General features: G+C 34.8%; 1 protein-coding gene across 7 annotated transcripts in view; it reads left to right on the forward strand.

Annotated features, from left to right (window-relative positions):
* brat (brain tumor) overlaps positions 1-27433 on the forward strand; it is a 312278-nt gene that overhangs the window by 137505 nt on the left and 147340 nt on the right. The window contains exon 3 of one of the 7 annotated variants that reach the window (XM_068767147.1): positions 14898-14976. The exons of the other annotated variants lie outside the window; for them this stretch is intronic. The gene's annotated coding sequence lies outside the window, so the exon portion shown is untranslated. The remainder of the gene's footprint in view (positions 1-14897; positions 14977-27433) is intronic. 7 annotated transcript variants of the gene reach the window in all.

Below are 27433 nucleotides of genomic sequence, written 5' to 3' on the forward strand. Positions count from 1 at the left end.
AATATAATCTGTTGCTAGTTACTAATTTTGTTTTATTTCGTCATCTATATAAATAAAATAATGACGGACGACATTACTATTTGATTGAATTTGAAAAGTATATATTTTTAAACCGATTCATTGTATTCATACATATCTCAATTACTTATTATCGAGTTCATCTTAGATTTACGTTAATCTTTAAAAGAAGTGGCGCGGTGGGCAGGTCACGCTTAGAATAAATGTCCGTTGGAGTGGAGACCACAGTCTGGCAAGCATAGCGTAGGATGAAGGTAAAGGGGGAACAGGCTACGTCTAGCTTTGAACTACCTACGGCTGAAATAATGATAGGACGAGATGTTCTGCTTGACGACATTATATCTACTGTCTTGGTACAATTTGATAAACATTGCTCAAATAGCTTAAAGCATTATTTAATAGTAAATATACAATAAAATATATAATAGTGGTAAAGAAGTGTATTTTACTGATCGCTATAAAAAAGTGTTATATGATCAAATAGTGGAATAAGTCACTGTATTACACATTCGTTTACTTAATTATTCACTTGAAACATTTACAGTGATCACTTTTATACGCAATGAAAGGAATGTCTCATGAGTCTCATTAAAAAGAAAACTAGAATCAGCTTAAATTCCCTTGTAGTGGCACCTACGAAGGTTCCAAACGCATTCTGTTCTGGGAAGAGCCCACAACAAACTCGAACTGGTTTTGTTATCCTTACATTAGCAGAGTAATTCATTTCCTAACTTTATTATCGCTTAAAAATTCTCTACAATACAATAGACACTTTTGTGTAATAAACTTCGTAAATATATTACAATATATAATCATACACAGTTGCCCAAAAACGACTCACTGTACTCTATCAGGAGAGTGAGAATGTAACTATAAGAAGTTACATTTACGTGTATATATATATATATATATATATATATATATATATATATATATATATATATATATATATATATATATACATATATTGATAGAACTCTTTTATATATAACACAAAGTTCTATTAAGAGAGGTCATTAAAAGAATATAATGCTCGCGGTACGCAGGGTGAAATGGAACTGGAAATAAAATGCATGTACGGGGCTGTTCCGTACGCCTCTAGCGACCAACACCTGTTCCATAGACAATAGTGTATCTATATTGCCCACATCTGGTAGCCTCAAAAATACCACCCGAATCTTCTTTACTAATTTCATGAAGTTTAGAGAAAGACATTATAAGGTAAGACTATTACTTATTCCCCTTCGTCAGAAATATTCCATGACATCATGTCTTCTGGAATTAAAGGCGCTATATATATTTTTAAGACGCCATTATATTGCGGACGAAATTTCGTTTTTCCGGGTCAATCACCCCAAGTGTTCCCATGTTGTTTGGCCGCTCGCTAAACATATTTTAAATGGTTTTTATTTTATTTCGGAATAAACCTCGCATAACATCGGTTCATACCGTTCGATGAGACATACCCATATCACTTGCTAACTACATTTATTTTCACTACTCTAAATCCGACTAGTATTTTAAATTCTCGTATGGTAGTTATAACTATGCCACTATTTATTGACAACAAAAATTTAGATGTGGACTTATCGTGTTCGGTAGATAAATAATTGCAAGTCTACGGTTTCATAGGAATTTATAGAATTCGAACACTAAAGTTGGCAACTTGTTTACAATAAAATTGGCCAAGAAATTAGAATGTGATGCCTCTTCGTGAATGACACAATCTTAAACATCCTGTGGTGGTTTTTCGTTTCGACGGGTCGTACAGAACGCGAGGATTTTCTCTGCGAGATCAAAAAATATGATGAGGAGATCCGTATACCGATCATACCCGAGATAGACCACTGGATCGGTAAATTGAACTCGCAATGAGCAAGCCACAATATGAACATCTGTTCCATCTCATGTGAGACTATCTGTTCTACGCGTTTTGTGGTGTAGAGATCACAACCTGTCTTACGACTTTGTTAGGGTCGTCGAAGAAACTGGTTGCAAGCCGCTTCAAACTAGTACATTTAGTAATTTTAGTGGTTGGCCTATGTCCAGCAGTAAATGTCTTACAGCTGAAAAAATTATTTAATATATAAAATTCTCGTGCCACGGTGTGCATGATTGAACTCTTAGAAACGGCTCGACCGATTTTAGTGAAATTTTAGCGTGCATATCGGCCAGGGCGGAGAATCGGACATCTATTTTTCATCCCTCTACATGTTAAGGGTGGTCCACCCCTATTTCTTTAATTTTTTAGACAGAATTCTTTATTTTTTTATGATACAGCATACCAAAATACATACAACCCTAAATTTTCATCCCTCTACGATCAACCACTATATACATGGCAAAACAACGTTTGCCGGATCAGCTAGTAATATATATAACATAATATAATATTCATAATTAAAATGGAGCTATTTCCGTTAACAAAATGAAAACAAATGTCAAAGTTATCACGTCAAACTGGGGCTCTGACATAAAGTGCGATATCTTTTAGCGCCGGTCTAATTACAGACTCAGCGTTTGCGACTAGAATAATAATATCCGTATTATCTCGTGTATTTACACGTGTTCGGATGCTGCGGCAACGAGGTCCTTGCTCCAATGTATTATTCAACGATCAGCGACCGCCGGAGTTGTTATTGGTTTTCGAAGATTCCGAATGACTTAACGGTTGGGTATACGCGCGATATATCACTTACATTTATATGTAACCGACGGACGTTTACAGGCGCCTGTTGGGACAAAGTTAGAGCAGTTCATAGAAAAAGTAACAAATTACAGTGTTGATCTTTCTTGTTATAAATCTAATGTTATTTTTCATACAAATGCCCAGATGGAAGTCGATTTGTTGGACTGGCAAGGTGTATAAGTTTATATATAGTCATCAAGAAGTAAGGATAAATGAACAAGACAACCTTTAAGGTCTTTAGAAGAAGCTGGATATAGATCTCTTCCAACCAGTGCTATTGTAAATTTATGGGGGAGACCTATGTCCAAAATATATATAGTATTATAACTGAAATTATGATGATGGTGTTTATATGTGAATTCACTTCTCATGATTATTTACAACTAAAGTTAATTGCTTTATTTAAAAAAAAACACGCTTTGTGTAAAAAAAGTTGAGGTAGGTTTCAAACTGATTTTATTATATAGGGGAAAGATTTCCAAAAAATGATCTGATTTAATTCATTTTCTTTTGATGTTATATATCCTATAGTGCAAGTTATGAGTACAAAGATAATCATAGCAACAGCTGCATGCATTGACGACTTATTTATGTTTAGTGATTAAAAATAAATTATACGTGTACGGAAAAACATATGGTTAAAAATTAATTACTGTTAGAATTAGGCTGTTTTATAATACCAGAAACTATAAATAAAAATCAATGTAATATTAACGAACGCAAAAATGGTGGATAAACTCTGTTTGAACGGCAGATAACCTTGACAAATCGGCGTTAAGACGAACGCAGTGTTGCGTAAGCGATTCTGTTCACTATTAATTTAATTGTTACCCAATTATTAAAGGCCGCTGCGCAATTTAAACAATACTCGAACTATGAAACGTGCCTGAGAAACTATTATAAATTAGGTATATCCACGATTACATCGTTAGCGCATGGTCACCTTGTGAGATATTGCGAAAATGATGATTGTGTATGTTTGATCGATTAACTTTATTACTGACATCAACTTTGTTTGATACTTACGTTGGATACATTTGTATAAAATATTTCGGCTTCTTATTTTGAGCCAATGGAACTCGCTAGGTCGATAAATATTATGAACGGTTTTCAATATATCCCGCATTAAACACGTTAAATTTAAAAATCTTAATTAATAACAAGTTGTTAACAAATACTATTACATTGTAAAGCATATATTAATTGATTGTAAAGTTTAGAAATAAATTTATCTAAATTCTCTATTAAGGATATTCGTGAAATAATCGCAAAAAAGCCTGTCTGAGTTTTGTGTAGGCTATCCTCAGATATAGATAGACGCGGTCGTTCTTTCTTTTACCGTCTACTTTTCTGCACTGTAAAGCGAGTTAAGAAACACTAAGCATGATACAAGGCGAATCTTTTATGTTGTAATAATGCTGTTGGGGTTATGCGTCATTCATTTCTTCTTTCGAACATCCGCGCCACCAGAGAGTTGTATTGGCGGAACTCAAACCTGCGTCGCAAAAGCACTTACCGCTAGGCCTCAGCCTACAAAATATATATAACAGCGACTGATAAATTGGCAAAATATAGTACGTAATTCTACGCCTTCAGTTTAATAATGTGGCGGCGGCTTTTATTTATTCGTGTAGCAGGTGTTCGGATGCGAAGGAAGCCTGCTCTAACTCCGTTAAGGATGTTTCCTTATTATTTATTATTAGTTATTTATTTAACCCTGCGTTGTTAACTACACAGGTGCCGTCGAATTGAGATGGCTTCCTAGTTTTCGTTTAAATTTTCTTTATAAAGTTTGTATCTTCGTTGTATAGCTATTTAATTCTGTTTTTCGTTGTAATTTCAAGCTTGCTATTACAGCAACTGTACGTAAATTTATAGTAGTCGGTTGGCCCACTGCAAGGCGTAGGCCTCCTCCAAAGGTATCTATGGGGGGATATGCCATTATCGCCACGCTTGGCAGGGGGGATTGGCGGATAGGGGATTCAGTGTCGTATTATGATACGCAGAGGATGTGGCTGCTCATCCTCTGGAAACTTGTTAATAGCAGTTGCAATTTTTTTATATAAATGCGCAAAGTGTGAATAATATATTATTGTATTCTGGGAATCAAACCCGCGATACAACTTGTTGAGAAGTTATATTAGCCTAGTTTAAAGCGAACATCAAATGTCTATTAAAATTTTGAGTTATAATTTCTATGTCCAGATAATTTTCCTTTGCAATTTGCAAATAATAGTGATTTTATGCAAATCAGTGTGTCTTAAGTCTTATATTTTAAATTAATTTATTATTCTTTTGTAATACGACATGGCTATAACTTCAGTTGGTATAAAGTTTCTTTAAAAAATAATACTTTAACGCACTTAGAACGTGTTAAAATAACAAAAATATCTTTCTGTAAAAAAGATCAAATCTGTTAATGCGTCATTATATTTTTAAGAAATACAATTCATTTTCTTTCGCTTTTCTTGTGTAGACATTAGAAATGTTTCCTTGAATGTAATTCTCATTATTATACATTCCCCTAGAGAGTTCTACTGTACGACGCAAGAAAAACTGGCCCTTCCGCACCGTAAAAACCTATGTTTGGCCAATAGCAATAAATTTGAATTACTCAGGTAGGACGATAAAGGATGTAAGGAAGAACTGAAGTGCCCTTACATAACTTTTGCAGAGGATAACATAGGGTCTGTAATAACCACAACGGGGGAGAAAATATATAGGAGCCATGTTTACACGAAAAATAACTATCTAGTTATACATTTTTTTCTATTATTTATACCTCATAGTAAAATTTGAGATTCGGTTGGAAAAGGGGATAAACGTTCACACTTTTAAAGCTTTTATACTAATAACTAATCATCCTGGATAATTCAAACGTTGGGTGGCTTATGGCGTTCATACCTCTCACTAAAGATCGCAACTTACAGTCCACTAAACTAAAGTTGCTGTGGATCAAGAATATCTTTTATGGTATTAAAATAGTGAATATAAAAATAAATCTATCTTAGCACAAATAATGGATGATTAAATTTTATATTATTAATATTATTCACCTATAACAACAGGATTTACTTTAAGCTCGCCCTTTGCTAAAGATGTTTGCGCTGAAATAAAAATAAACACGCCTGAGCCATTTTGCTGGAAGTGTTCTTGGAAAACATTCAAGATAATTCCATTAATTCTTATTAGGTGCGACTTCACCGATAAGATTGCTATTAATCTATCTTCGAATTGAATCATTGGCTAGAAGTATGTTATTAAAATAAACTGAAATAAACACAGCGTGGCTAGGGTCAACTTTTCATAAGGTATAACCACTAACCGATTCTTTCATCAACTAATATAAAAGAACATATTACCGCGGTGTGCAAAATTGACATTCCTAACTTTCACTATATTATATCGCAATATGGCGCTCGTGGTCAAAATCAGTGTTAGTTATTTGGAATATCTGATACATCGGTAATTTAAACCGGTTTAGCATACCGCGAAAATAGGTGCTTCACACGCAATTGTTGTTCCGTGGTGTATGATGTTAAAATAATCTATATATATATATATATATATATATATATATATGTATATATATATCAGAAAAAAAGGTAATGCTTGCACAATATTACACAATATTCAAATCAACGAAGTTGGGTCTTTGTCAGAATAAACCAAAAACATATATTGCCTTTACTTTATCACCAAAAAATATGTCTTGTAGTCAAAATTCGTAACGTTGCAATTGATTCGATACGAAAGTATTTTCGCAAAATTAATGTCCAAAAATTTGGTTAGTGAACGAACAGAAGAAACTCTAACACTTCAATCTAGTTATATATTACTAGTATTTCTATCTGTATCAGAACTTTTCCTGAAAATGATCTCGTCCAATAATTAAGGTTTGACGAAAGTAACATATATAAAAATTTGTATGTTATATATATATATATATAAATATATAAATACACGATGTCTATGCAACTCCACGTGTGAGGATACAAACAAGTTTTTCAAAGTTAGAAATACTTTTATACGGTGCTCTAAGACATCGTAAGCGAGTAGAGTTATTTCTTAATTTACTAGTGAATCGTTAAACACGTGACGGCCGCGTTGTTACAGCACGATAAAACCGTTTTTTTTTTCTCTTTGCGAGTGCATAGGGCGGATAGTGATGTACCCATTTGTCGATATTTTACTGATGAACTGTACCATTTTGAAACTAATTTTTTTACTTATTCTATATAATCAAAATTAGTATCTACATTTTTAGGTAGTAAATAACACGAGAAGACCTCTTGGAGATATATCTATGCTATAAGAGTTAAGATAGTTAATGTAAAATAATGTGTTTGTCTAGACACAGGTCTTGCCCAGTCATATTTAAGAGGGTATATACCATTATCGCTACACTCAGCTAGCGGGTTAATGATCGCAGTATGGTAATATGGTACATAGAGAACACTGCTTGCTATCCTTGGAAACTTATTTATGAGCAATGGCAATATTTTATAATTAATGCACAGTGTGAATTATATAACATTGTATCCTGGGAATCAAACAGACGACCTACTACCGCAAGTCTCAGTCCTCTACCGCTAAGCTATCACTACTCAAACACTGAACTTTTCGACTACCCTCCATTTTTCGTTCACTTGTTTATATATTATAACTATCTATTAAAAAAATCACATTATTATAAGTGTTTGTATCTCTTTCTATTAAGTGTACAATAAAGCGTAATAAATAAATAAACAGCAATACAATGAGAATAACTATAAGTCGACAAGCCTCTGTTTTAAGTGGCACTAGGAGTCAAGATTGTATGCATTCAAATTTGTCATTATTTATATATATAAAGAAATAATTAGTTAAGGAAAATGTGTGGGTAAACAAGAAAATTTGTTTTGCGACTTTGCGAAGTACACGATTAATTATTATGAAATAAAATGTATTTACTTCCATTGTTATATGAGTCACATTCTACGTTGTTTATTAATTTCATAAGTATTGTAAATTAATAGGTTCAGATAAATTAATTAATTTTTATGTAATTGTTTCCTACCATTATGATTTAACTATTAGTTTAATAAAACAATCATCATTATCATCTTCATATCAGCTATAGGATGTTACAACTCTTCAAATAAGACGGGTTGAAAGCAGGCTTGTATCCATTGTCTTCCAATAACCTTGACAAGGCCATCTGTCCACCTTTTAGTCACGTAATGAGCTGTGTTTATTAGTTGATGAGAAAGATTATTCAAGTATTTTGTTGACTTGTTTGTTCTAATTTTGTTTGAGATAAGACTTTTTTATTAAAGTTGCAATGGAATTAAATAAGAATATAAATAATCATTGGTATATCTATATCGATATCGGTAGCGTTAGTTGAAAATATGAACATCACTAGACATAGATATACTCCCGCAGCGAATCGAGTTGCAACCTTTTTTTTTATTCGCTCACCATCTGCAGGTAACCCGAGAGATAGCGTGACGTCGCATTAACGTCGCTAATGTACCTCTGAGAGCGATGTCCCTCGGGCTTTGAGGGATTTTTTTTATGCAATCGTAGCATAATGGAACTGTAAACATGGGTAAATTAGTCGGGAGTGGTTGGTATTTCTTCTTTATTAAAGTAACCGCCACAAACGCTAGCATTTCCGACCCATTCCGTGTTTACTGTCTCCTGGAGCTACCTCAATACTTTAGTTATCTTGTAGTGTTTTAATTTTTTTATTAAGTAAACGCGGCTATGTAACGCAAGTTTTGTGATCGAGACGATCTTTGGCTTGAAGAGGGTTTACCGGTTGATATGATATTGTCAATAATTATTTATCACCTTGGATCATTAATCTTGTTTACTTTAGGTAAGAATGATAGAAGATTCATATTAATAAAAACCACAAACGAATTGGCTTCAACTTAAAATAACGTTAAGACGATTCCATAAAGCTGAGATACGATAAATTGAGTCTAGTGTTTTTTTTTGTATTCACTCAACATTGCATTATCACTAAATATTTTTGCGCTCTTATCAATATAACAAACTTCATCAAAAAGAATACTGAATTTTAATATGGCAAGATATATAAGAATCTCGTTCAACTATTGACGACATTTTCTGTGTGTTTGTGTACGTAAAAGAGAATCTATCTGTAGTATGTTCTTCTAAGAAATGCATCATCAAAAAGAACAGTGTAAATGTCTCGTGCAGTCAGTGGGTAGTGGTGTATGCGTGTATTTATATGTATGAGAGAGAACGCGAGACAGCGAGCGGCTTCACTAAATATAATCAACGGCAGTTTACACAACACAGCCCTTAACCCTCGGCTCGGCGGAAACTGCGCGGCTATTTCAGTTAAAACAAATTCACTGAGACGCGGGGACGGGCTCATATTTTATTACTCCTTCCGTTCGCTCCGGCGACGCACGCTCCTTTTGAGTCGTCTTTCACTTATATCGTTTCGTTTTATATTATCGACTTCTTTGGTTACTATGCTTATAGATAGTCCAGTAGCTTATTGATATAAAACATCATCACCACCATCACATTCGTCGATAGACGCACACAGCAAGGCGTAGGCTTCGTCCTAAAGTCGCCTAAAGACCCAAGACCATAAAACATAATTGTCACACGAGTTGGGTCTCGTATATTCAGAATCGGAGACGAGAGAAAAATTATGACACAGCAACATTTCCAATTCTATACACGACATACAAACAAACATCACACATACACATAGAAATTAAAGAATAAATTAATATTAGTTACGAGTCTATGGGCGAGTCCTGTCTCAAAGGACACGTCCTATCGCTATTAGATGTCTAGACAACATCTCAATAGCGTACCCGAATTTAACTATTATAAAGTAATCTATTGATTTATCACATTGGAGATCCAAATGTCGTTCTATATTTACCAAGAAATGTATAAATCACAACACGATGGCGTGGACACTGGACGTGTATATGACGGGATCCGTAGCTTTGTCGCGCTTGGAGTAGGGTTGGCTTTTGTTTTCATTCGTAAATTTTTGTCACTCTATTTTTTGCATATATTTAATGAAAAATGAATTGGAAATAAAATATCTTTCATGCACGCAGTATTACTTTGTCTTGTCACTGTATTTTTAACCATAATTCTTATGATAAAAACGTAGAATGATGCTAAAAAGTTAAAGTCTTCTATTTTTATTAGGGTTAAATAGTTTTAAAATATATTGTGTGTTATTAATACAAGGTCATTGCCAAAGGAATGATAATTACTACTAAGGATTGCAAGAAAAGAACTCTCATCAGTGATGATGATAGCCGGACCTCTGTGGGATATTGTTAGACCTTCCCAGCTGTTGTTGCCATGGCTGCTGCCATAGCCAGGAACAGGGGTCGCAGACCGATTTATGTAGATAGTCGTTCTACGGAGAGATATACCATAATCACTTAGCTGGTGGGTCGGACGATTCTAGTGTAGTACACAGAAGACGTTACTGCTCATTCCACCACGTACAACACTTACGGAAGGAAATGGGGTAGACGTATTCTGCGCAAGGTATACAGGGCTTGCAATTTCCTCTTTTTATTATTACCTCCTCCATTAGATGGAACGTCGTCTTAAGTCAAGGTCAACATAAGGTCGAGGGAAATCATTTTAAGCGGACAGTGCAAGACCAGTCAGTGAGGCAACATTTGGGGCAAGCGTATGCCTTACATTGGGCATCCTATCTACAAACATGACAATGACTAAACTATAACTTTAAACCGACGTAAATTGTAACTAAAAAATATTTAATATTCAATAGAAGTTTTTTTTTCAGTTAAACCAAGAAGAAAGAGAAAATGTTGTATTGTTCATTTAAACATTTACTCAGTAGTTCTCTCAGAAAATTAGTTGTTAATCCCAACCGTCTATATGTACTCAACGGGGACAAGTTAAATATAATGTACAGTGAAAACATAAACATTTGAAACACGCAATTCCTGGAAACGCAGCACGTGTCATAACTTTTTGCCCAAGTATAAATATCATGAGCGGAACAATGGAATGAGTCGGCAGTCGGCGAACGATTTGCTTTATTAGCAGTGTTGTGCTCGAATACGCATTATGTCGATGGTACTGTTTCATCACGTGACATGGGTGAGGCACTTCGTGGCTGCCATACGGAGATGTTTGCAAAACTGTAGATATTATTATAGACGTAAGAAAAGGACCAATATATGACTACTTCCGCTATGTAGCAGTAGTCGTGCAATAAAGTGCACCGCCCGCCAGCCCGCTGATAAGTGCGCATGTGGCAAACAATGCAAACAAAAATTTGATATCTAAGCGATAGGGCTGAACTCGTTTCCAGTCCATTTTCAAATTGCCCCCCTGTGGGGCGTGTGGATCACGTTGGAAAATACTACCATAAACACAATAAGTAATCTGCCAGTGGGCAAGTTACATTTGTGACGGCCGCTGGAACCTTAAAGTTCTGGAGTGAAGATAATAGAACCGGTAGCTATAGTGGATAGATGATTTTGCTAAAATCGTCGAAAGACACTTCTTATGCATGCAGCTCCGAACCGATCCCATTTTAAATTTAAGAGGGACGTTTATGTTCAGCATGTAGATGCTCTACGGCTATAATTATGGTGTTGGAGATTGAAATCATTTTTAATAAAATCTATAGCAAAAAAAATTTTTTTTAATCCTTTAGTGAATTTTGAAAAAAAGTATATTTATTTATTTACGATTATTACGATGTACATCAATTATGTCTCTGGACGTTATCATAATTTAGTTGTCGACCTTTAAGTTTTTGTTGATTAAATACTTGTAAAAGTTTCCATACATTTCCATTGTAAACTGCTCCGTCAATAATATAAAGTACGAATCGATGTATGCGTGGATTAAGAGGCAGACGACCGGATAAACCTAAATCTGTTCTCATATTAATGTTTCAGTGCACGCCAAGGACCGCGTCAGATTTCGTATAAAAAGAAAAAAAAAGTTTAAAAAAAAAGGTCGCAGACAGACGTCGCCGTCGACGGTCCCGACGGAATATTTAAATAACGTCTGGCCTCAAACAATGGGCACGTCCAACCCTCCGCTTTGTTATGGTAAAATTAAGGCTTGAATTTGACAAACCGGTATCGATATGACGTCGATTGTTGCAGCCCATCCTTAGTTCACTACTCCTTTTAAGGCATTACTTGAAATTTATCAAATGTAGACATTAGTTTCATTTATTAAAATTATTATTATTATATACTAGGTAGACCGATGATATAGTTAACACAGCGGGAAGTCTCTTGATGCGGGCAGCGCAAGGTAGATCACCGTGACGATCTTTGTGGGACGTTTGGTGATGAATATAAACTAACTGATCCGGCGTACAATTGGTGATACAATTCTATAAATGTTGATTCAAAAAATTAAAATTTCAAAGAATCTAAAATTAAAAAATTGCAATGCATCGGTCTCTTCCAATTTATGGGGGGGGGGGGGGGTACAGGCGTAATTTAAAAAAGACCCTGCTAACTTCGTATCGCGTAACAGTCAATAATGATATAACTAACACGACATCGTTTTATATATATTTGATACAAATTCAAAAATTCTTTATTCGATTATACAACATATTATATCGAATGTAAGCGTATAACTGAGTTCCAACTATTCGTAAATAATACTTCAAACCTGAGAAAAACAGGCGATAGAAACTCAACAGGACTATGTTTTTTTCATGTAATAATTAAAATAATATTTTTAATTTAAAAATTTTTCTTTGGAGACAAACACGTCACACAAGGTGCGCTATTTGTGAAGTCATTTTCAGTGTAATATCTTAGCACACAAACATTCCTTGACAATTTCCTTAAACCTGGCAATGGAAACTTTTTGAACATTATTTAGTACGCTATCGCTAAAGCGTGTATATTGTTTATAAAAAGATCGACAAAAGTTAATTATTAGATGCACTAAATTTGTTTTAGCTTCTGTTGTTTCAAAAGTCGTGAGCTTATAAATTTTATAATTATATTAATAAAAAGAAGGTTGTTATTATTATTGTTAATTAAGTATAGCAGGTCTACTTCTATTGCGTAAGATCTTTGAAATCTGACTTTTCTATCGAGTTTTCTGGTGAGCTACTTATATTGTTAAAAATAGATTGTTATTTCAGTGTAATTCATTAGTAATGAAAAGGAGTAAGGGTGGCAAACTAAAGGGCATGTACTTGACAATTTAACAGCAATTTAAGGCCCCGTTTATCCCCGCTCGTATGCTTATTGTGTCGTTACGTGAATTCAGCGACGAGTAATTAATCATTTTCCTAATAATAATTAATATGTTGCTTCGCATGTACTTAGTTAATGGCTGATGTGAGACTCGGTTTTGCCGAGTTATCAAGCCAAATTGTGCGGCTTTATCTAATAAATTTAATATGAAATAATGGCGCTTCTTAAAACCCTCTTCACATTGTCGTTCTTTTTCTTAATACGAACATGTTAGTTTTGTTAATCCTTATTTGGGTGGACTGAGTTGGGATTAGTTTTTACCTTTTCTTCTCAGGTCTTTTATATATAACGTATTAGGTGTACTCGTTCACGTGTTATGCATTTAATTAAAAAAGTTGAATATAGAGGCACTTTTGATATCTCAAACATAAACAGATGTGAGGTTTTTTTAATCTACCTAGTACCGACAGACAGACACATATTCATTTATATATTAGTCTTTTGCTTGAAATGTATTCGTGAAGAGTTTTGGTCCGGAAATTAGATTAGTGATTTGAGTTTTCATACTTATATAATTGCAGTGGTACTTGATGAATTGTATATTAATTGTGACTTAAGTGCTGTAAGTCGCAGGACAATTACATAATTATATACACAAACTTAGTAAAATATGAAGGTATTTTTTAGCATAGCACATCCTATGACAATAGGCGTTGGTCCTAGGATATATTATAGAAAATCTCATTAGATATATAAGCTGATATCTTCACTTTGAAGTCGCTTGTTTCAAGAATGATCAAAACAATTTTCAAATTAAATTAATAATCGTTATCATTTCAGCCGTAGGATGTCCACTGCTGTACATCGGCTTCCACCAGAAATTTCTCTTCAAAATTCTACGTTGATCTTGCCAATCCATGGTATCCACTTAGAACATAGACCCCGGCAGCTATATGTCTGCTCGCTACATGACCTGACACTGCCACTTTAACTTGCCAATCTGCTGAGCTACTTCAGTTACAAGAATATACCACTCTAATTATCCCTATCAAATCAACTAGATGACGTGTTCCTCATTAGTTATTAGTCCATAACATAGTTCGGTGGATTTTCTTGTAGCAACATCAAACATAGCCCGGTGTGGTCTAAGCATAAACAGGGATTAGCCTCGGCTTAGACGCGCCCATCGCCGTGCGGTCGGTCGCTTGTGTGTTTAGGCCCTAAATTGTCACTTGTTAATCTTTGGCCCGTGTTCGTGAGAGAAAACAACCGTGTGATAATAGGGAAGGCGTTGGGAGGAGTTTACTGGTTCACTCCGACCTCTTTGTTTTAAATTAATTTATTAGGGTGCTATGTTTTAAAATTAAGAGTTCATAAATTCACCATTGGTACGATGTTTGGACTGTATTTACTAATATTACAGAACTAAAGATTTATACCATTTATAACTAAAAGACAAGAGCACCTATTTAGTGCTGCGCACTCATTATGTCGACACATTGTACTAGTTGACATCACGATCTATTGCTCTTAGGGTGAAATGTTGTAGAATCAGCATTATAGTAATGTTGTTCAGAAGTTCTTTTGATAAGTCTCAGGTCGATACTCCCTGCACCCTTAAATCGGTCTAAACGAGTTTTGCAGTCACAACCCGAATTATCTTTTCATCCTTTGCGCCTTCAAAGCATAGAACACGGTAGATAACTTGCCTATTGCTGGTGAATATGAAATATCAACGGGCTAAAAGCATTTGTTCGTAATAAATATAACCTAGGTCGAAGCTCATTCTTTGAACCAATCCGATAATATAATAGTATGTTGGGGCCCGAGCCTACACTCCCCCGGAATTTCTAGAATTTCTCTTCACCATGCCATCTAAAAAAAATAGACTATGATTGACATTTCTTCGTCAGGTCATTTAACCGAATTGTGATTAATAAAACAGTAATCATATTTTTTTTAATTTGTTACAGGTACGTCTTAATCCAACAGGAATCAATTAGAAAACTACAACTGTCAAATGAATTTGGATCTATTGCTTCTCACGATAAGGTATTATATAGTTTATTCTATCGTTTTATGGTCCTTTATTTGGGGACTTTAGTAATCCCCAAGCTCGAGCGATCATAGTGTGCGTCGCATTAACCGCAGCTTTTGATTGGAGTGCGCTCGCTGGCGTCAGATTTGACTCTAGACCGACGTTTGTGAGTACACAGTTACGAGAACGCTTTCGATTTATTTATATGTAATTAATCAAAAAGGAGTTAAAAAGTAAGAATCTTTTTATTACGCAGTATATACAGATGCCATTAAACAAGACACTAAGCATATAAATCTTTAAGATTTCCACCTATGTGCTATCTCATCACGATATCACTGGAACAATATGATTTATAGACAATTTTGTAGGATTTTTTTTTACCGAGTACAGATCAGCTTAGAATGGATTTACGAAATTAAATCATCCACAGGGGGTTTGAAGAGTGCGTTTATTGAAAAAATGTATAATTTCTAATTATGCCCTTATAGTAATAAAACCTGAAATGGAATTTAAATGACACCTACAAAAGGCAGTGCAAGCCACTCAAAGCGTACAGGTGACGGTTAGTTAAAACAATAATTCTGTTGAAAATATTTTTCACAAAGTCATTACTAATATGGTTTAGAAAAAAAAACATCTATTTATGTACTGTTCTGTCTGTGTATGCCCATGCTTGGTTGTGTGTTACAGTGCATGCGTACTTAGAAGCATGTGTATGAAACTACATGTGTACCGTTGTGAATGTGTGTGTATATTTGCCATGTTGAACAAAACTTCTTTATGTCAATTACGCCTCTAAAGTCGCGTGAAGCTTTATTGTGATTGACGTCAATTTACATGAAATGCGGGTATTTTATTGTTTAATTAACTCTCAAAACGTTCTTTAAACTTTTTATATATATTTTTTCTAAAAAATTCAGTGAAATTACAACGTTGTTTATGAAGATTGCCTCAAAAATGTTTCGGTAACGTTAATCCTGGATTATCTTCGGCAATATCCGTTCTTTAATCGTTCAAAGATCAAGCGTTTCCAGTAAATCGTTTATTAAAAAGTTAGAGTTTGATAATGCGAAGATTTTATTCCTTATTTTTTCTATTAACTTACAGGGTGATTGGTTTTAAATATAAAGCTTTGAAGGGGTGAATGTATAAGCCTTAATGCTTTTACATCTATTTCCAATCAACCTGTATAATGTGATCACTCTGATAAGTAGTAAAAAGTTTCAACCTATAAAAAATCAAAACCCTGAAAAATGTTACATTATTTATTTTTATAATGTAACTAGCTTGTAACTGGCAGTACAAAGTTTGCATTGGACAGTAGCAAAGAATAATTAATTTTAATATGTAGTAATCGGAATTGTTAAAACTTTTTTTTCTATATTATCATTACGCTATTTATTATCTCTTTAATCATTGAGTTTTAAAAAAAATTCTAAGATCGCACCAAAAAATTCGTACAAGTAACGTAAGGTTTGGGTGTCGTTATATTCAAAATGCATCAAATATTTTTATGTAATATTTTCCGTATTCAAACATAGTAAATTAAACGCAACGCAAATTATTTATTCGCTAACTTAACGTTGTTTGTGAATTTCTGATTGTGTTTGCTCACAAAGTAAGAGCGCCCGGGGTTATTTGTGCATTATTTTCGCTTAAGCTTTGTATTTCTAATTACGTTGAATATATCACTGCGATGTTTTCTCATGTATTGTTTTAGTAAATGAACACGTACAGATTTCGACAGGTTGATTGTTTTGACTGATTTTCTAGCTTACTTTTTTAAAGCCTGTCATGTAATATAAGGTTTTTCATCAACAGACGCGTAATGACCGGTACAGCTTCTTACCGCGACCTTGACTATGTTGACGGTCCATCTAGCGGGGGGCCTCCCCACATTTCGTCTATCGGCACGTGTTCCAACCTCATGCGTGGCTCCGATCTATTCCGAAACACGCTCGATGACATGGTAGCTGAAACAATGCAACACCGCCGAAGACCAATAAATAGTGTCACGGTGCTCAGTAGTCAGGGATACGACGAGAGCAGAAGGAATGAAATAACACCAAATTGTATAAATATTTACGGTCATGTTACCTTTCAAAGGCCTAAACAAATGCCAGGCGTTATAACAATGATAAGATGCGAGCTAGTGATTGAACGTTCCCTAGTACCAGACTGAAGATATCTCCTTTATTGTGTCAAAGCATCATATTCTAATTAATATAACGACAAGCGACTGGAATATTACGGCCATCTCAGACTTCAATAGCGTCTCGTGTTCTGCGACTGGCAGCACATATGATTAGCTATTAGCTTCACGCAACATTAGTCTTTGATCAAACGTGATATGATGTATAATCCCTTAAGATCTGTATGAACTCAAGTGGGGTAGGTAAAAGGCGTACGTGATTTCGGCTTTGTATGTGCAATTATGGTTTCTATATTACTTAAATTAAAGTACAATTTCGAGATGAACGGAAGTTAGTTGAAGGTTCTTTTCAAAGGCGTGTAAAGGATCGTTTAGCTTGTTTAATAACGTAAGCTTCCCTTTTGAATATTTCAGTTTTATGTGAAACAAAATTACTTGATTTCGCGCCTGATTTATTTCAAATTTATTTTTACGCGACTACAGTCCTTACGCCCATAGACTTAGATAATATACTTGCATATTTATACTTGTAAGTGATTAAAGTAATGCCTGCTGAAACTTTGATTACCTGGCATCGGGTTTTTTTTTGTAATTTGAGTTAAATGCTTCTTTGCTAAGGCAGTAAGAAGTGTATATATATTCATATTACTATCCACTTAGAATCAGTTACAGTGATCGCTCGTTATTAATGCAAAAATAGCTCGATTTGATAGGAACTAGAATCAAATAGTACTCCTTTGTAATGTCATTCTTCAAGTACGAAGGTTCCTAACGCGCTCTGTTTCATGAAAAACATACACAAACTTAGATAGTTTTTTTACAGTAGTTTAGCAATTCATTCCTAGCCTTTATTGTCCCTTAAAAAATCTATCTTTATCTAATGTTAGTTTTAAAGGGGATCTTTTATTTCAAAATCTTTGGTAATACCATCGCGTGTATGGGTCTAAAAGCTCTGGCAATCACGACCAGGCAGGCGCAGCGTGAAACCTTCAAGGCGAAAAGACAACCTTTTAAAGGTCATCGGAAGTCGTTGGATGCGGGTTGATTTTAAACGGTCCTATTGGAAACATTAGGAGGCCTATATCAGTGGACGTCTACATATCACTGCGATTTTGAGTGAGCCACTGTCCGTGCAGTATTTTTACCGAAGCGGTCTTGTAATAATCAAACAGTGTGCGGGCTATCGGGCATCGAACCCACGACCTAAAAATCCAAGTCCCGATCCCGAGCCACAGCTGAAACGTAGAAGAAAAAAAATATAAAGGTCGTCTCGTTGATTATCAATATAATTTCTTCGTATCTTATCAGTGACAATTAAAGTGCAATATACGAACCTTGTTTTGATTCAGATATCTGCAATTATCAGTGAAGTCGGTACATCAAATGAACACTTAAATATAGTATTATTAAAGTACGACAAAATTATTTATGTATCATATAAAAACTTTTTTAATTGACGTAAAAAATAACATATCTTACACAATTTTGATACAAGCAATTGTTTGAGCATTTGTATTATATCATATGGAATATAAAAAAGGCCTAAAACATTTATCAAAGTTAAACAAAAGTATTATTTTAGCATTGTTTACTTTTTTTTTTTTTTAAAGTAACGTAGTATTTGGAATGAGAGATGCTTGGAACCACTTCACAATTTTCACAGAGATTTATATTTTTGCCGAACGAACTAATCCTTTTAGATATATAAAGAAGAGGCTTATGTCCAGCAGTGGTCTTACGTCTGAAATGATGAAGATGATGACTGTGTTGACACGATAAATGTTAAAAAGACTATAAAAGTTGATAGATACAATACTTTGTTGGTTAATGCATATTATTCGATCACATCAAAGGGAAAATCGGTTTTCCGTATATAAACGTATCGGAAATAATAGCTCAGTGACTCGGATATTTTCGGTGACAGCGCTATGCCGGCCCAATTCTTATGACAACACGATATCAAAAACATAAAGGTAACGCCACTCTTGATTAATAACCAAAAAGGTTTATGAAGTTAAAAAAGTGGACAAGTCGCATCATCCGAGACCCAAATCAGGGCCTATTCATCGCGACAATGGGATTTTGAAGCGAGGGCAATGGTGTCGCAGCTGTATTACAATGATATAAAGTTCACTTTACAAAGGTGAACCAGACGCACGTCCTTCGATTTTCGACGTTTTCCCTTCGGTAATGAAGTGTATTTTTGTGTGCGCGGATGCGAATGGAATTTCAATATGGCGTCGAAGAAAGGATGCGTTGGGGTATAAAAAATACGGTTCGATGCACGTGGGCGGTCGCGGGGCTCGTACGAGTGCCTAATGTGTCTATAACACGGCGGTACAACGTACACGTTATGCACAGACGCGATGTTCTCTAACGTGACGCCGAAAGAACCTTCGAGATTTAACGTTCATGTTAAGATTCATGGCAGAAGTTACTTTATTAGCCTTGCACAATGATTGTTTATAGGAATCACAACGTTGAATACGCTCGATTTAAAGCAAATATTTACTGTTACAACATTTATAAAAAAACAATAAATATTATTTATTTCTTGACTTATACAGAAACATGCGTCTATTACTTCGATATCTTTGGTGAGCTTAAATTCGCTCAACCAGCCATGAGGAAAGTTATGCTCAGAATTTCTTTAGGAATTAGGAAATCTATGGACAAAAGAAAAAACCTGAAATAGACTAGCTGATTTGCAAGTAGAAGTAGCAATGGGCAAGCCACATAGCACGCACAACAGATGCTTGCTAGCGCCTTAAGGTTCCAAAGTTAAGACCATAGACCAACAAGTGAATTTAAAACTTATCGAAAATAGACCTATGTATTTTATAGATCGATTCGACTAACATAATATTAAAGTGTCTTAGGAAAAACCGTTCTAAAGTCCAGTTAGACGTATCCTATAAGACGAGAAGGACGACGGGTTTTTTTTCAAAACCATTATAATGTACGGTGCCATTGATTACACGTTTCCATTACACTGGCTATATTCGGTTGATGCTGAAAGCTATTAGCCGTTATAGCTTTTACACCTTCTGTCTCAAGGCTTACGGATCTGAAATCCGCGAGCGAATAAATAATCTACGTCATCATTACATATGAGTTCGTCTCAATATAAAATTGACAATAAAGTTTTTTTTTATTGTTATTAAACAGACCTTAGTATCTTACTGAAATAACAAAAAGCATAACCTTTCGAACGTATATCTTATCTTTAAATTATCTTCATTGCGTCGTTATATAACGAAATTAAATGTTTCGTGAATTACTTAATAAAACAAGGCATTAGAAAGGCTATTGTACCGTTGATTTATTTTCTGTGTAATACCCTGTGTAACTACTTTAATATTACACAAACTTATACCTATTGAAACAGTAGTAGCTTAATGATTAAAGGCTATGTATTACGATTATAGCCCACGGGTTCAATTCTCAACAGTTGAACATTTTTTGTCATCATTATCATGATCATTCCAGCCGTACATTCTTTGATAGACATCTGCCTGCCTATAGAACTGGTTAGAAGTAGCATACATCCAGCGTCTTCCCAAGATCTTGAAAAGGTTGATAAATGGAAAAATTGTAATTTGCGTTCATGAATACCAAAGGTTTGCGATAACCTAATTGCAGAGTGTTTCCTTGTGATAGATTGTTAGATGTATACCCCGCGTTTCATACGAGAGGTCTGTGTCCAAAAAGTTATAAGATAAAATATAAAATTAATTTATTCATCATTGGAATTTTTAACAGAACTCTTATTGATCGTCAACGTGTTTTTTTTTCTATTTTTTTTAACTCCGCTTCGCATGATGTTAAAGTCGTGGAGAAGAAGCAGGAATAAAGTCAGCTAGGCTAAAGTCACACACACTCCTCACAGGTAAATTTCTACAGGCTCTGAAGCAATTGTTTTAGAAAGAAGTCAAGTGTAAACTCATCACGTACCCGTGGTTTTGGCGCGCCTTTCCTAGGGAGTCGATAAGCAGATTTTGCGAATAATTAAAATCGTTCCCGTGGCCCTGCGATATAACGATGATGGAGATTTTATCAGACATAACCCGTCGTCACGTGAAGGTGTGCAAGGCATTTAAAAACGTTATACAAAAAACAAAGCGTTAATGAAAGGCGTGGTTACAAAGATCTCAATTGCCAACCTTACGTAAATCCTTCTTCGCTTAGACGTAATTATTTTAAAATGAGACGTTTCCCGATTTATTATTAAAGCTCTCAGGATAGAGGCCTGCGCGGCTTCGCTCGAGAATTCTTAAAACGATCTTGGATAAACCTAAATTATTCAGCTAAGAATTGTATAATGTACATCTTATTGTACTGCGTATTACATTTGAGAAATACGTTCATGTAATAACAAAGGCACGGTACACGTTATTATTTTTATACGAGCCAAAAATGCTTTTTCTATATTGAAAATTATATAATCCACTTTGAAGATATCTTTGAAATAAACTGCTTTTTATTCACCAGACAAAGTTAACACCAAAAATTTAACAACTTTTTTACGTTACATTGCATTGATTTTTTTCTCGACGATAGCATTATTCGTCAATTGAAAAATATAAAAATAGACTCCTTTAATAAAGTAGCTGCGTGAAAACACATCTTTAAATTTCTTTACAATTATTCGCGACCAGTACAATGATCTTTTCATTTCACTTTTGTACGAAAGTGTAGTTGAAAGAACGCTATTTTCAACTTGTACGTTGAATAAATGCATACCCATGTCTATTCATTGTTCGTCCCACGTGACCTACACACGTTCTAAATTTAAACACACTCGTCTATGTATTTGCACAGGCTACTATCTATATATATATAAACGTATCGTCAAATTTATTAAGCGCGAAACGATTAATTTCTAAAATTTTATTTAGACGTATTTTCTATGCGCACGAGAAATTTTTAATTTTATAGAGTGTAAATGAAAAAATTACAGGTAAAAGAGCAAAACATTACGTTTTTTTTTTCACATAAACTGTGAACTTAATTAAAACCATTTAGGGGTTTATCAGAGCTGTCAAACTACGTTTATCAAGTAAGAAAAGGACCAATATTTAGCCAAACACAATAGTGCCAAACACAGAGTACTCGGTGTAACATAACTCCCGAAGATGCCCCGTGGAGGGGTGAAACACGTGTTGAGAGATTTAACGGTGGTAGTTGTGTAATTTGCATTGTTTGCCGCATGCGCAATTATCAGCGGGCTGGCGGGCGGTGCACTTTGTTGCACGACTACCACTGCATGTGCGGAAGTGGCTAAACATTGATCCTTTTCTTACTTAGGATGGACTTTCGCAAAATAACGCCTGATTCCATTAAATAGGAAAGGTATGTGGTAGGCATTTAATACGTTTATCAATATAAAGAAAAGTCGTGCTAGGTTTGTCTGCATTGTAGGCATACTAAATGCCTCCAACTTGATAACAAATTTTGACAATGCGACTGTCCTAGCTAGTTCATAATAAAAATGCACGAACAATCTAAACCTTCCAGCCACACGAAATTCCGAGGAAACCATTACGCTCCATGTAAAATACCCGTATCCGGTCATTGATTCATCCTGCTTTATATTTATGCAAATGTCCGAATTTGGTGTTTTTTTTTCTCATTATTTTCGTGTTTCAACGGAAATCCTCGTCTTGAATAGTAATTTGGCTATTGGATTATTTAGTCCGATGATTACGTCATACGATATAATAGCTTTCGCAAAAACTAGCCGAGGCGTTGGCTTTCAAAATAGCGAACTAACAAGCATGAAGTTGAATACTAATATGAAATGTCAAATTGGAAACGTATGGGGAACGTAACTTTTATTGTAAATAAATTTTCGTATAATCCATACCTTATATCTATTTTTCCTAGGAAGAAGTCTCCAAGAACAGTGCTAATACATTTTGTAATTTTACACAAATTTAGTTGAAGCAATTATTTTTAACACATTCGAAAAATTGCTCGTCTGAGTGGCGGTGATGTTTTTTTTAAATTAGTTTTACAAAATTTCCTCTAACATAGTCCGAGCCTATATTTCTATTTACAATTTCTAGACAGAGGGGGAATATCCTGTATAGGACACCTGGGAATGGAGGGCCCAGGTTGTGTCAGACTCTTACTGACTAAAACCTCCTGGCGGTGACGTTATGGCCGATGGGGCTGACTACAAGCCGGTAAACGCAGTGTGAATAAGGCCCCCATTTGCTCGACCGACGATATAGTCAAGGTCGTGGGGAAACGTAGGATACGGGCAGTGCCAGACCCATCAACATAGTGATCTTTAGAAGATACCCGTGCCTCGTACTGGGCGTATATCTGCTGACGTGATGATACAAATTCATCGTAATTCCTATTCTTAGTTTGACTAGATACAAAAAATATATCGATATTAATTTTTTATTGTAATAACCGTTTATGTATTAACTCGCTATTATACAGTCAAGGTTCCTCTCTAAACATCAAGGCTGCGTAACCTATTCAAATAAACGCCGGTCCGTGAACAAATTGATGTTAACAATGACTCACTATGTATATTATATTATTTAAATTATTTTAGATATTGACAAAGAAGGTTCAGAAATGAAATTTGTAGACAAACGAAATTAACAGATAAAGCCCAAAAAGAATTGCTCATCTGACTGGTATTGGGCGTAGTACATCGCTCGTTTAATCGATGGTCATTGGAGACGAAACTTTCTCGAGTGGCGATCACCCACTTGATGGACTGACGGCATAATTTAGGTAAATCTGAATGTAAGGTTATTCTAGGCGATCTTTAGGGAAGTCCCGTGCCTTGCAGTAAGCGTCCATCGGCTGAAAAGAATCAAGAAGATCAGGCCACATTGTCCGAAGAAAATATGCTCATTTGGGCATTAACGTTCTTGGCCCGCGCGGCGTAAAACCTCCACCAACATTGTGGACAGACGTCCCTAATACAGTCTTCGAAAAACTGAACACTGGCCTCTTCAAACAGATTCTATTGGAAATCTATGCAAAGACCTATGTCAATAAGTAAACGTTTTACGCTTGAAATTATAACGATTGTTTGATAATGTGTGATATCTGTTCAATTATTTTTTTTATATTGACGTCATACGCTGCGCTTGCAAGTATGTGCTCTCTTCTCCTTCAGAGCCTTTAGGCCCCTGACTTCTGATCTGCGCGCTATGTGGCTTGCCCATTGCGAATTCATCTTATCAGTTCACTGGTCTATGTTCAGCAGTTGACGTCTTATAGTAATGATGATAATGAATACACATACGTTAATATCTGGGAATAAGTAGGTAATTGCAAACATTACCATTTTTTAAGAAATGCGGGTATTTGATTAAAATCTTCCCCCACTAATTAACCCTGAGAAACGGTCTTGGCAAAAAGCCACGTCTTACTGACTATGGAGTAGAGATCAGAACCCATCGAGTTTAAAAGCAATTTGAAAGTATATTTCAAAGATAATGGGCAATGAGCTTCCATTAAATACTTCTTTGTTTATTCGTTGAAATTAAAAAGTTGTTAATATATAATTAAATATAATAGATAAATAATGGGATGTTTAATTATAGATGTTAAAGTTCTAAAGGGATGAAGGTGTAGCTCATTTGTTAGCAAAAAGCTTTATTGCTTCTATTTCCAATCATCCTGTATAAGATCTTTTTATAATAAGTTACATTAATTTTTTTTTGTAATGCCTCAGTACCTTTTTGCAGTACATACTCTGCAGGGACTGAATATATACAATATTTTTATGTAGTAATCCGAATATTGAAAACGCTTTTTACGCAAAACTATTGATTTTTTGATTGACATACTGGAGTATACAAATCCGGCGCAAAATATTCCGCGTTATTTGACATAGCATTGTAGATTTATTTATCTTTATTTTTTTTCTTGTGCATACCGCGGTCGTTTATAATTTGTGTAAATAATAAAAAATATATATATGCTAAGATTAAAATTCTAAATGTTAGTGGTGTATGTATTGCATGGCCATAAGCTTGTCGCTCGTTAGGAAGGTTTCATGTTGCTTCCTACATTATAACCATCTCACAGATGCTACTGTACGATTTCTGCTCCTCCGAAACCTAATTAAGATGTAATGCGATTAAAACTGGAATATTAAGATAGGACGTAGCGGTAAGTCTGGTTAAATTAACCGCTAGAAAGTCTGAAACTTTCGATGTTAATCATAATAAAAATGTCTTGTCATTACTAACATGCTGATGTAGATAGTTTGCTTGCACTAGTTGGGCAAAATGAACAGTTAACATTAAGAACTATGATGTTCTAAGAAACATTTTCTTGTAATGGATTGTTTGCCAAGTTCTATAGAGACTTAGCTTCTTCTTTTTCATAAAAGTTGATTGTTGTAAAAGCTTCAATCCTTTGTGGAACGCTTTTTGATGCGTAATAACGCATGGTGTGACATTTCTCGACTCACCTGGAAATATTGGAATAGTTGCGCACTCATACATTTTTTTCTGAACTTTATTATTTAAAGTAATTGGCAACACCATTAGCAATTGTTAAAAATATACTCGATTGCGCTGGCAAGGTTTATCATCATATGACAGGTTCATCAAGTGTTGAAACCGAAAATTTTTAGTACTTAACAACAGAATTATTTTTTTTACTTTTTTATATCATTGTATATCCGTATTCACAATAACACAAATTTTGTTAAATTTTAAACCAAATAAAATTTCTTTGCAACATGGGTATTTTTATTTTTTAAAATTCCGTGCCTCAAAGGGTTAACGGGGTGAACGTATGGTTCATTTGCTGTCAATTGATCAATGGAAAATCCCTGTGCAAAAATTAATGGTTTCGGAGATATCAAACATTGTAGCAAAAATAACCTTTTTCAAATTCGATGATAAAATTACTACATATGAAAACATTACCATCTGGTCCAGAGCCAAAAAAATTTTAGTCTGTCGCATCCTTGTAAAAAAAAATGAATGTAACATATTACACTGTGGTCATTTTATACAGAGTATTTGGAAATAGATGTAATATATTTTCAATCAACCTGCATATAATAATCACACGTTACTTATGACTGAAGTATCAAATTCGGTGCAACATGTGTTTGCTGCTTGCCTCTTTGAGATAAAATGTTACTTGACATCATCCCAGAAACCCAGATAGCGTCTTAAAAATTCAGACTTATTAGAATAAATTGCTATCAACTTCTAAATGCCTGTTAATCATCATCAGTATCATCATTTATGGAGCAGGACTCCCAATGCTGTTCAATGCTTTGCCAATAAATTTACAGTAGAACCGCTTGGAAGCAGCCTGCATTAGCATATTCAGACAACTTAATAAGGTCGTCTGTCCACTTTGTGAGCTAACGCCATACACTTCGCTTGCTTGTCTTCACTGCAGAGTCTAAACTCCCTAACGGAGTGTTCAAACATGAAGAGAGAAACCATCTCCTCTCTAAGCAACTATCAGCTCCGGCTAATTTTTCTAAAATGCTGTAAATATATTATACAAAAAGCAGTGAATAATAATAGAACAAAGTTATTACTATTAATTGAATAAATAAGGAAGTAATAATATTAATTAAAAAATAATAAAAATGTAAATTAAGATAAACCCAAGGATTGTGGTGTAGAATCAGAGGAGACGAAAAAAAGAAACATGATGAATGATAAAGAGTGTTAGAATTTATGATGGAAGGTAGTAGAAAGAGTAAAAGATCATGCGAAATATGAAAGAAAAACTAAATACAAATAAAACTGAAAAAAATAAAAACAAATAATTAAAAAAAATCCTTTAACCTTAAAAACATTAGGACCGTACGAGAGGCCTCTATAAAAAAGTCCCTAGCGGTTATCTATTCTGCGTGCTATGTTGTGTTTACTGCCACTTCAGCTTATTAATCCTCTATGCTGTATCCTTTGTGGTCTGTTTACTGCCACTTCAACTTATTAATCCTCTATGCCGTATCCTATGTGGTCTGTTTACTGCCACTTCAACTTATTAATTCTTCTGCGCTGTGACTTATGTGGTCTGTTTACTGCCACTTCAACTTATTAATCCTCTATGCCGTATCCTATGTGGTCTGTTTACTGCCACTTCAACTTATTAATTCTTCTGCGCTGTGACTTATGTGGTCTGTTTACTGCCACTTCAACTTATTAATCCTCTATGCCGTATCCTATGTGGTCTGTTTACTGCCACTTCAACTTATTAATCCTCTATGCCGTATCCTATGTGGTCTGTTTACTGCCACTTCAACTTATTAATCCTCTATGCCGTATCCTATGTGGTCTGTTTACTGCCACTTCAACTTA

This window comes from Battus philenor, unplaced genomic scaffold (genome assembly GCF_028537555.1).
Source record: "Battus philenor isolate CCGP_79_NKW_IND1 unplaced genomic scaffold, ilBatPhil1.0.hap1 SCAF_22, whole genome shotgun sequence".
NCBI lineage: Eukaryota > Metazoa > Arthropoda > Insecta > Lepidoptera > Papilionidae > Battus > Battus philenor.